The sequence below is a fragment of the Saccopteryx bilineata genome, chromosome 2 (genome assembly GCF_036850765.1).
Source record: "Saccopteryx bilineata isolate mSacBil1 chromosome 2, mSacBil1_pri_phased_curated, whole genome shotgun sequence".
Classification (NCBI taxonomy): Eukaryota; Metazoa; Chordata; class Mammalia; order Chiroptera; family Emballonuridae; genus Saccopteryx; species Saccopteryx bilineata.
Window position 1 is genome coordinate 40,416,522 of NC_089491.1, and position 11,084 is coordinate 40,427,605.

An 11,084-nucleotide genomic window follows, 5' to 3' on the forward strand; every position below is an offset into this window, starting at 1 on the left:
CAGCCATGGAGCCATCCTCAGTGCCTGGGGCCTAATTGCTTCAATGGAGCCATGGCTGTAGGACAGGGGTCAGGAACCTATGGCTCACAAGCCAGATGTGGCTCTTTTGATGGCTGCATCTGGCTTGCAGACAAATCTTTAATAAAAAAATAATAACATTAAAAATATAAAACATTCTCATATATTCCAATCCATTCATTATCTTTTTTAAAAATATTTTATTTTTAACTTTATTCAGTTTTTTTAGAGAGAGAGAGAGAGAGAGAGAGAGAGAGAGAGAGAGAAGGGAGAGGAGCAGAAAGCATCAACTCTCATACATGCCTTGACCAGGCAAGCCCAGGGTTTTGAACCGGAGACCTCAGCATTCCCAGGTCAACACTTTATCCACTGTGCCACCACAGGTCAGGCAATTCATTCATTTTCTACCATTCATGTTCATGGCTGTGGGTGGCTGAAGCCAATCACAGCTGTCCTCTGGGACAACACCAAATTTTTATTGGATAATGCCTAATGTACACGGGTCATTGTGAGGTCAAGAAGTAAACTTCCCTCCTTTTAATCAAGTAGTTAGCTAGCTAATTGCAGAAACCCTTTGATGAAGAAGATGGCTAATAGAAAAAAGATGAGGAGTATCATACTTTTCAGCAGGAATGGACAGAGGAATTCGCCTTTGTGGAGAGAGCAGGTTCTGCAGTGTGTCTAATATGCAATGATAAAATTGCATTGATGAAATGGTCAAATATAAAGCGGCACTTCAACACACACCATACTATATTTGCATCAAAATATCCAGTGGGAGACAGCAGGAAGAAAGCATGTCAAGAGCCACTGTGCAGAGTGCAAGCTAGTCAGCAGCAACTTTATGTTTGGACCCAACAAGGTGACTGGAATTTGGCTAGCTTTGCTGATACTTTAGCAATTGTGAGAGACAGAAAGCCATTCACAGATGGGGAGTATGCCAAAACATTCATGCTTGATGTTGCCAACAAACTTTTTGACGACTTTTCGGATAAAGATAAAATAATCAAACGAATAAAAGATATGCCTCTATTGGCAAGAACTGTTCACGATCGTACCATCATGATGGCAAATAAATTGAGGCAACACAAGTGAAGGACATAAATGCAGCACCATTCTTTTCTCTTGCTTTGGATGAATCAACAGACGTAAGCCATTTATCCCAGTTCAGTGTGATTGCAAGGTATGCTGTCAGTGACACACGATGTGAGGAAAGTCTTGCTGTTTTGCCTATGAAAGAGACAACAAGAAGGGAGGATTTATTCAAGTCTTTCACTGAGTTTGCTAAAGAAAAAAATATACTGATGGATAAACTTATTTCAGTGTGTACTGATGGTGCTCCATGCATGGTGGGGAAAAACAGAGGATTTGTAACGCTTCTTCGTGAACATGAAAAGAGACCCATCCTAAGTTTTCACTGCATTCTACATCAGGAGGCACTTTGTGCTCAGATGTGTGGCGAGCAGCTTGGTGAGGTGATGTTGCTGGTCATTCAGGTGGTCAACTTTATTGTTGCCCGAACTTTAAATGATCGCCAGTTTAAAACACTGCCGGATGGGCCCTGGCCGGTTGGCTTGGTGGTAGAGCGTCGGCCTGGTGTGCAGGAGTCCTGGGTTCAATTCTCGGCCAGGGCACACAGGAGAAGTGCCCATCTGCTTCTCCACCCCTCCCCCTCTCCTTCCTCTCTGTCTCTCTCTTCCCCTCCCTCAGCGGAGGCTCCATTGGAGCAGAGTTGGCCCGGGCGCTCTGAGGATGGCTCATGAGGATGGCTCCATGGCCTCTGCCTCAGGCGCTAGAATGGCTCTGGTTGCGATGGAGTGACACCCCAGATGGGCAGAGCATCGCCCCCTGGTGGGCATGTAGGGTGGATCCCGGTCAGGCACATATGGGAGTCTATCTGACTGCCTCCCCGTTTCCAACTTCAGAAAAAAAAAAAAAAAAAAAAACACTGCTGGATGAAGTTGGGAATAATTACCCTGGTCTGCTTCTGCACAGCAATGTGTGTTGGTTGTCAAGAGGAAAGGTGCTCAGCCATTTTGCAGCTTGTCTGAGCGAAATCCGGACTTTTCTTGAAATGAAAAACATCGAGCATCCTGAGTTAGCCAACACTGAGTGGCTCCTGAACTTCTACTATCAAGAGATAGTAGAACATGACTGAACATCTGAACCAGCTCAATGGGAAAATGCAAGGCACTGGAAATATAGTCTTATCCCTTCAACAAGCAGTGTTTGCATTTGAAAATAAGCTGGAACTCTTCATCATCGTTTACTACACTTTGAAAAACTGGGAGATTTTAAAGATGCATGCACAGCAAGTGACCCTGCTCAACATCTTGATCTCCAGCAGCTAGCGGGCTTCACGTCTAATCTCTTGCAGTCATTGAAAGCATGCTTTAGAGAATTTCATGAGCGCACTTGTCTTTTTAAGTTCATCACCCATCATCCACACGAGTGTGCAGTGGACAGCACCGAGCTGAGTTACATCCCTGGTGTCTCCCTCAGAGATTTTGAGCTACAAGCTGCTGACCTGAAGGCCTCAGACATGTGGGTGAATAAGTTCAAGTCACTGAATGAAGATTTGGAAATATTTGCACGACAGCAAGAAGAGTTGGTGAGCAAACACAAGTGGGGAGAAATGAAAAAACTTCAACCCATGGAGCAGCTGATTGTCAAAACTTGGAACGAGCTTCTCGTCACTCACACACTGCAGCGTGTATTGCTGTACTGACAATGTTTGGCTCTACATATGCATGTGAGCAGTCTTTCTCACATCTAAAGAACGTTAAGACCAACCTACGATCCGTTTAACGGATGGAAGTCTCAACGCCTACATGAAGCTCAACCTCACCACGTATCAACCAGACTACAAAGCCAACAGCAAAACCATGCAGCACCAGAAGTCTCATTAATGGTAAGAAGTACTTTATTCATCATTGGTTAGCAACAGCATAACAATGTTATTAAAAAGAATTTAGAGACTTATTGTACTTTAAAAGTGTTGGTCTTGCCTGACCAGACGGTGGCGCAGTGGGTAGAGCGTCAGACTGGGATGCAGAGGACCCAGGTTCGAGGCCCCGAGGTCGCCAGCTTGAGCACAGGCTCATCTGGTTTGAGCAAAAAGCCCACTAGCTTGAACCCAAGGTCGCTGGCTCCAGCAAGGGGTTACTCAGTCTGCTGAAGGCCCGTGGTCAAGGCACATATGAGAAAGCAATCATGAACAACTAAGGTGTTGCAACGCGCAATGAAAAACTAATGATTGATGCTTCTCATCTCTCTCCGTTCCTGTCTGTCTGTCCCTCTCTATCCCTCTCTCTGACTCACTCTCTGTCTCTGTAAAAAATAAAAAATTAAAAATAAATAAATAAATAAAAGTGTTGGTCTTACATAAAATGCACACATTTACTTGTATTTAGTGTTAAACATATTGTTTGGCTCTCACGAAATTACATTTTAAAATATGTGGCGTTCATGGCTCTCTCAGCCAAAAAGGTTCCCAACCCCTGTTGTAGGAGGAGAAGAGAGAGAGAGAGAGAGAAGCGAGAGGGGGAGGGTGGAGAAACAGATGGGTGCTTCTCCTGTGTGCCCTGACTGGGAATTGAACTTGGGACATCCACACACCAGGCCGATGCTTTACTTCTGAGCCAACCAACCAGGGCCTGTATCGCTTATAAATAGCATATAGTTGTTTGTTTTTTAAATCCATCTTTAATCTTTTTATTTTTACTAGAGAATTTTTTTTCTATTTACCTTCATAGTAATTATTGATGTTTGTCTTAATCTATCATTTTGTTAAGTGCTTTCTATTTGTCTCACATGCTCTATATTCTTTGTTCTGTTTCTTGCATTACTTTTAAATTGATAATGTATTTTTTTTTATTTATTCATTTTAGAGAGGAGAGAGAAAGGGAGAGAGAGAGAGAGAGAGGGAGAGAGAGAGGAGAGAGAGAGACAGAGAGAGAAGGGGGGAGGAGCTGGAAGCATCAACTTCCATATGTGCCTTGACCAGGCAAGCCCAGGGTTTCGAACCGGCGACCTCAGCATTTCCAGGTCGACGCTTTATCCACTGCGCCACCACAGGTCAGGCAGATTATGTATTTTTAAAATTTCCTATTTTTCCCCTCAATTGGCTTAGAAATTATGCATTCTTTTACTATCCCTTTAGTGGTCATTACAGGGATTACCACATCCATCCTTAACTTATTGAACTCTAATAGGATATTACTTTTTTCCAGGACAATACCAATACCTTGGAACATTTTCTGTCCATTTACTCTTTGATTTCTATGTTATTATTGCCGTGCATTTTTAATTTTACATATTTGAAAACTCCCAAGAGATTATTATAATTATTGTTTTATACAGTCAGTACCAATTAGAATTTATCCACATATTTGTCATTTTCATGCTCTTCACTGTTTTCTGCATTTTCAAGCTTCCATCTGGAATCATTTTCATTTTGACTGAACAACATTGTGGCTCGACTGGTGACAGATTTTCTTAGTTTATGTTTGTCTGAAAATGTCTTTATTTGACCTTCATTCTTTTTGGATAAAATGTTTAGCATGGAAAATTTCAAACAAATGCGAAAATAGAGAGACTGGTATAATAAACTTCTGTACCCATCATTGGACTTCAACAATTATCAGTATCTATTCAGCTTGTTTCACTCCTCCCTTGCCCACAGTCTCAGATTATTTCAAAACAATTGACCTACCATCATAATGTTTCATCTGTAAGTACTTCAGGGTCTATTACTGAAAGATAAATACTCCTTTTTAAAACACAAAAACAATAATTAAAAGAACAATTCTTAATACCAAATATTCAGTTAGTGTTCAAATTCCTCTGATTGCTTCATATGTTTTTATTTAGACATAGTGTGGGACAAAAGTAGGTTTACAGTTGTGAAACACAGTTTATTCTTGTATTATTATTTTTATTTATTTATTTGTTTGTTTGTTTGTTTTTAAGTGAGAGGAGGGGAGATAGACTCCCGCAGGCACCCTGACCAGGATCCACCTGTCAACCTTCATCTGGGGCTGATTCTCAAATCTCCTGAGCTTGTCTGGGACTGATACTTGAATCAACCGAGCTATCCTCAGCGCCTGAGGCCAACACTCAGACCAATCAAGCCACTGGCTGTGAGAGGAAAAGGGGGTGGAGAGGAAGAGTAGCAGATGATCACTTCTTATGTGTGCCCTGACCAGGGATCAAACCCGGGATGTCTGCATGCCAGGCTGACACTCTATCCACTGAGCCAACCAGCTAGGGCCATGTTAGATCTTTTCATCACACCCTTTGTGAATTGTTCTCTCCTTTGTATATTCCACACTTATGTCTCCCTGCATTTATCATTGAATTTTAATTGGGAGGAGGGAGTAGAAAAGATAGCAGCCCCTGTACTGAGCCCTTGCAGTAGCAACTTTTGTTCCACAGGGTTAAGGAAGACTTGGAGGAAATAAAAGTTGTTTGGAAAAATCCAGGTGTGCTTGCTTTTTTTTTTTTAATTTATTTATTAAATTTAAAGCAGTGACATTGATAAATCAGGGTACATATGTTGAGAGAAAACATCTCTAGATTATTTTGACATTTGATTGTGCTGTATACTCCTCCCCCAAAGTTAAATTGTCTTCTGTCACCTTCTATCTGGTTTTCTTTGTGCCCCTCCCCTCCCCCAACCCCTCACTCCTTCTTCGCCCCATCCCCCCTCCCCCCACCCACCACCCCAGGTGTACTTGCTTTATATACTGTGATGGGTAGAAGGGATGAAGTGAAGTGTGAAGGCCCCTCACACCCTTCATCTTGCCTCAGACTATGTCCTGGGACTCTGGGGCAGAGAAAGGGCTACTTTCATTCCTGCTTCTCAGAATTGTTGTCCACCATGTAGTAATAGAGAACGACACACCCAACATGTTGGCAAAGATGGCGAACAACTCATCTGTGATCTTCCTGATCAGTGGGGCTCAGCTCCAATGTCAAATGGGGTCTGCAACCTAGCTTGATGTGGGAGACTGTTTTTTGTTTGTTTGTTTGTTTTTAATTATTTCATTTCCAATTCATTAATTCTCTCTTTAGCTTGTTAAACGGACTGGTAAACCAATCCATGATTTCTTATGATTAATTATTGTATTTTTAGTTCTTGGATTTCCATTTAGTTCTTTTTTTTTAATTGTTCCAAGTCCTCTGTTGAAATTCTCAGTCTTTACTTTGAACATGGTAAACAGTTACTTTAAATATCTCTTTTTAAGTGAGAGAGACAGACAGACAGACAGACAGGAAGGGAAAGAGATGAGAAGCATCATCTGCTTTCTTACATGTGCCGTGACCAGGGGGCTCCAGCTGAGTCAGTGACCCCATGCTCAAGCCAGCAACCTTTGGGCTCAATCTAGAGACCATGGAGTCACGTCTAGATCCCACACTCAAGCTGGTGACCCCACACTCAAGCCAGATGAGTCCATGCTCAAGTTGGTGACCTTGGGGTTTCAAACCTGGATTGTCAGCATCCCAGGTCAGTGCTCTATCCACTGTGCCACTGCCTGGTAAGGCAGTAAACAGTTAATTTAAAGTCTGTGTCTTATAATTCCAATGTTTGGAGTTTCTGTGGAATTATTTCTATTGTCTATTGATTTTCCTGGGTTTTGTTTATGTTCTATTGTCTATACATAAGACATTATGTTTGCAAAACTCAATGCAAAAAAAAGTTATTTATAGCAATAATTTGAGGTCTGAGATGTCTTCCTCCAAAAAAGATTTAAGTTTTCTTCCTCTTCTTCTCCTTCTCCTTCTCCTTCTCCTTCTCCTTCTCCTTCTCCTTCTCCTTCTCCTTCTCCTTCTCCTTCTCCTTCTCCTTCTCCTTCTCCTTCTCCTTCTCCTTCTTCTTCTTCTTCTTCTTCTTCTTCTTCTTCTTCTTCTTCTTCTTTTTGTGTGTGTGTGATAGAGACACAGAGAGAGACAGATAGGGATAGACAGGCAGGAAGGGAGAGAGAAGAGAAGCATCAGTTCTTCATTGTGGCACCTTACTTAGTTTTTCATTGATTGCTTTTTCATATGTGCCTTAATCGGAGGGCTCCAATAGAATGAGTGACCCCTTGCTCAATCCAGTGACTTTGGGCTCAAGCCAGCAACCTTGAGTTTCAAGCCAGCAACCTTTGGGCTCAAGCCAGTGACCTTGGGGTTTCAAACCTGGATCCTCTGCATCTCAGTCTGATGCTCTATCAGATGCACTACCACTTGGTCAGGTTAAGTTTGCTTCTGCCAGGCTCTTGGGAGTCTCTGGCATTCTATTGATAGAATACCTTATTTCAATTTCAACTATTGAAATGATTTGAAGCTGATTCCTACAAGGGTTTGTCTATTTCTAATTTAGTTTTACTTCTAAGATTCAGTCTTTCAGTATCTTAACACAAGGGAGGTTCATCAGGACTCCTCACTTTGACCATTCCTAAACTGCAATTACTGTACTTGTATTTCAAAAGGCCACCTGCCTCTTGGTCAGCCATTCTGGCATTGACAAATATCCTCCAGGGAAAAAGTGGTTCCAAACACCAGTTTATTATCTCTTCTGTGCCTTTAGCAGATTCCCCCCCCCCCATATTTTACAGTTGTCTTCAATAGGAGGGCTGGACCAAATTGCAAGAAGAAATTGCAAGTGAAATCTACTTACCCTTCTGAACCTCAGTTTTCTCAAGATGAGGACCTAGATGTCCCTGCTGTTTATGGCACATGGAAGTCATCAGTGACTTTGACATGAGCACAATTTGTGGAGTGATAGAGATGAAAGTCAGGTTAGAATAGATTCAGAGTGAATGGGGTAAGGGGATAGAAATAGCATTTGAGAGGCAACTCCTTCTGGAAATTTGGCTATGAAGGAAAGTAGAGAAATGAGGTGAGAGATAAAGAGGGATGATATGGGTCAAAGAAGAATTTTAAGGGTGAGAGTTATCAGAGCATGTTTGTATACTGATGGGGATGCTTACGATGATGTATATATCTGCCATCCTCATGACAGGTATATTTTATACATGAATGACAGGAAAATGAACAAGTTGTATTTCTATGTGTGCTTCTCAGTGGTGCTTGAACTAGCATGAGTCAAAAGTTATAGCCAGCCTTTCTTATCACATAGTCACTTCCATTTTTTCCTCTACTCAGTCCTACATCATCCTTTGCCTTAACTAAGCCCCCATCCACTTTCACCTGATATGAGGCTCTTGACTGGGGTTCCTACCAGTAGGGTCACAAGTTTCCAACCCCTTCTATTGAAAACCACCAGAGCCATTCATATTCATTATGTAACAGGCACTATTCTAGATGTTGGGAGCTCTAAAGTAAAAATTTTAATGTCATTCTCCTATTTAGTAATACCTCTTGGTTCCCAATTTTCCTTTGGCAGAAGCCTTCATTTCTATATGTCTCTACAGCCTCAACCCTCTCACCTTTGTTCCCTTTCCCCAGCAGGCTACTGTGTGGGGTGAGGTTGACCTGTCTGGGGAGGAGATGCTAAAGTTGGGGAAGATGGGGGCTCTAGGTGTCAGAGCTTATCTGCCTATCTTGGGTCAATTGCCCCAGGGCTACCCTGTGCCTGGGAAGACTTTGTTTCGCTTGGCTAGGAGCCCCTGGGCAGCATTTGGACTAGAACTCCAGTTCCAGGGAGACAAAAATAGACATCCTGGACTGGTGAGCCAGGGCTGTGTTGTGCTAGGGTCTTTTTTTCTAACTTGGGAGAGGCTTCACGTTTCTCTCTTTTCTAAAAACTGGATATGTGGCCAGAATCAACAAGAAAAACAATATCCAGGGGGAAAATATACTCCCTTAAGTCACAAGATTGTAGTGTGCATGCATGTGTGTCTAAGTTTCCATGCCTGTCACATGGTTACTTGTGTCTCTGTATATGTAGTCCATATCTGTGTATGTACATGTCATTGTGTCCCTGTGTGTGTACCTGTCTGTGTTGTATGCTGGAGGGCGCATAGGGGAGGGCTGTATTGTGTCCTATGTCTGAGTATTTCTGACATTTGTTTCTAACCTGGTATGTTTATATGTATTTAGTCTTCAAAGTCCATGACTTCTCTCCAACATCTCTTTTTCACTGTGCTTCAGCCAGTCTCTCTTGTGGTCATGTCCTGAATCTCGTCATCAGTGAAAGAAGTCTCAAAATTCTATGTTTCAGGCCCTCCCTCCTCTCTAGTTCTTTCACATTCTGGCTCTTACCACACTTGTCTTCTATCTCACTGGGGCCTCCAGCCTTTTACAACTCCCTATCCCCTTCAGCCCTGAACTCCCATGTATCAGTTTAATAGCTTTCTCCTTGGCACCCTCAATGTCCTAACTTTCTAGCATATTCTGTTTTATATTTTACTGCATCCAGGTAATGCCCAGCAATGTAGTTGAGCCTTTCTGGTGCAAAATTATATACAGTCAGGTGGAAAAGTTCATCTTAAACTAATCACCTATAATCACACCTTGGGATTCCTCTGATACAAACTGCCTTCCTTCTCTTTTTTTTTTTTTTTTTTTTTTTTTGACAGAGACAGAGTTAGAAAGAGGGGCAGATAGGGACAGACAGAAAGAAAGGGAGAGAGATGAAAACATCAATTATTTGTTGCGGCACCTTAGTTGTTCATTGATTACTTTCTCATATGTGCCTTGACTGGGGGCTACAGCAGAGCGAGTGACCCCTTGCTCAAACCAGTGACTTTGGGCTTCAAGCCAGCGACCTTTGGGCTCAAGCTAGCAACCATGGGGTCATGTCTATGATCCCACGCTCAAGATGGTGACCCTGCGCTCAAGGCAGCGACCCTGCGCTCAAGCTGGTGAAACGGCACTCAAGCTGGCGACCTTGGGGATTTGAACCTGGGTCTTCTGCATTCTAGTCCGATGCTCTATCTATCTACTGCACCACCGCCTGGTCAGGCCTTCTCCTCTTTATTTCATTTGCACCCCTTACCCCACCCCAAGTGCTTTTTGTGATCTCAGCAAAGACCTTGCCCCCTAACACCTCACAGAACCTCCCCACCCCAGATTAATGGATGTGAATTTCCTCCATTTCCTGCCCCTCTCATCTTCGAACTTGTGTGTAGCTGCACTCATTCTCATCTCCTTTTCTTGTATCTTGGTGTCCTTTCTCATATCCAAGTCTCTTGTCAAAAGATTCTATTGCATTTCTCTTTTGTCAGTACACAAAAGTGACAGAATACCAACCAAACCAGCTTACGGAGACCAAAAGGGATCCTTTACCAGCTCACACAACTAGGATGACTGAAGCTGTGTTCTTTTTAGAACAGCATTGTTGTTGTTCTGTGCCTCAGTCTCCTCACCTGTAAAACAAGGTATTAAAATTCCCTGGCAGCCTGACCGGTGGGCCACAGTGGGTAAAGTGGTGACCTGGAATGCTGAGGTCACTGATTGGAAACCCTGGGCTTGCCTGGTCAAGGCACATATGAGAAGCAACTGCTATGAGTTGATGTTTCTGCTCCTCCTCCCTTTCTCTCTTTCTCCTCTCTCTAAAACACCAGTCAATAAATTAGAAAAAAATTATTTAAAAAAATAAAGCTGCTAAAGAAAAAGTCCCTGCCACATAGAGTTTTGCAAGGAAGAAAAGCTGTTAGAAACCCAGACAGCACTCCTGGTTGCTCTTCTCTCTCTTTTTCTCTGTGCAGCTGGTTTTACTCTTTCCTCTGCAGCCTGACTCCTTGCTCCTTAGTCACGCAAGAGAAAGTGACCACCCACACCCTCTCAGCGTATCAGTTAGAACTAAAAAATTTTGATCTCAATTCTCTTTTTCTTTTTTTAGTGAAAGAGACAGATAGACAGACAGACAGGGACAGACAGGCAGGAAGGGAGAGAGATGAGAAGATAAGAAGCATTAACTCATAGTTGTAGCTCCTTAGTTAATTTTCTCAGATGTGCCTTGACTGGGGGGCTCCAGCTGAGCCAGTGACACCTTGCTCAGCAACCTTGGGCTCAAGTCAGTAACCTTTAGGCTCAAGCCAGTGACCATGGGGTCATGTCTGTGGTCTCACACTCAAACTGGCGACCCCGCGCTCAAGCTGGTGAGCCCATGCTCA